Here is a 1359-nt window from a genome sequence, read left to right as displayed (position 1 = left end):
TAGGGAAAGGGAAATAGGGTTTGTGCATGAATGTTCGTACAGTTTTCCATATGGCTCTCTTTAAAGAGAGGTACACTGTCCCCCTATTGTTTTAGAAAACTAATCTAAGGTGTATTCTAGAGCTCACCAATTCTGACTTTGAAGAAGCCTGAACTACTACGTGGTATTAGTCCCTATAAATCTTCTACAACTACAGCTTCTATTAACTGAACTGGAGGACTAGAAAGCAGCAGAGATCAGGATGCATGATAGTGCTTTGATAACTAAATTCCTCATCAATCATCCTGTCAGTAAGTGAAGTGACACAAGAATTTGTTACCGTTCTTCACAACACAAATATCACAGCAGACTACTTCCTTCCCATCACTGGAAGAGTTTGTACAGATCTCACTAGACTTTATAGCATAACAGACAGAAAGGGATCAAGAAAATGCATCAAAGTCATTGGGCTATTCATTTCTCCAGGTATCTCCTTCCCTCCATAAGAACACCAGTTTGCAGTGAGTTATGACGATCCAAATGCTGCAACCGTTAGAACAACACATTTATCTCCCTTGCTGCCCTTACCATGAACCTTCTCTAACAGATTTAATCCTGAAGTGCTAACCATTCTCTAAGAGTTCACGGTCAGGTGTCAAAAGTGACAGTCAAAAGTCAGAGTGGTGGAGGGGAAAAAAAAAAAGCACAACAATGGAAAAGCAAACGCTCTTCTCTACAAGACAGTCAGACTCAAGTTTCCTTTATACAGTGAGAAATAAGAAGCAAGAATACTAGCAATCCTTGTATTTCCCTTCCTGTTCCTAAAGGCTGGGCACATAGAGGGCTCAAACATACCAACAAGCTTAACAAGTTACCATTCATGGGGTGAGATGCAGCAATTGCCTGTGTAAACCTGCTTAGTCTGTCTCAAAGCACAGTAAAACATGTTAGCTTAAACTTCTTTGGATTAAGACGCTCATTTAGTCACACTGATTCAGATACAGCCTCTAGCCCAGATCTGTTTTATCTATCTTTACTAAGAGCTCACAATCAATTATCAAAGCAGAGCTAGGGAGGTCTGATATAGAAGCACGCTGCCAGTCAGGCAAGTAAGTTTTCCATCTCTGGCTCTGCTAACAGATATTTGTGCAAGTCAGGGGGCTGAAGCACCTCCCCTATGAGGACAGGCTGAGGAAGCTGAGGTAGCTCTGTCTAGAGAAGGCTCCAGGGAGACCTTATAGCAGCCTTCCAGTAGTTAAACAGGGGCTACAGGAAACATGGGGAGGGACTCTTTATCAGGGAGTGTAGTGACAGGATAAGGGGTGTCCTGGTTTTGCTGTCACAGAATCAAAATCAGTTTGTTGTTCAGGAAAGCTGCGT

This window comes from Phaethon lepturus, unplaced genomic scaffold, assembly GCF_000687285.1.
Source record: "Phaethon lepturus isolate BGI_N335 unplaced genomic scaffold, ASM68728v1 scaffold55378, whole genome shotgun sequence".
In the NCBI taxonomy this organism is placed as follows: Eukaryota; Metazoa; Chordata; class Aves; order Phaethontiformes; family Phaethontidae; genus Phaethon; species Phaethon lepturus.
The sequence above is the reverse complement of the archived record's forward strand: the minus strand, read 5'-3'. Positions refer to the sequence as shown.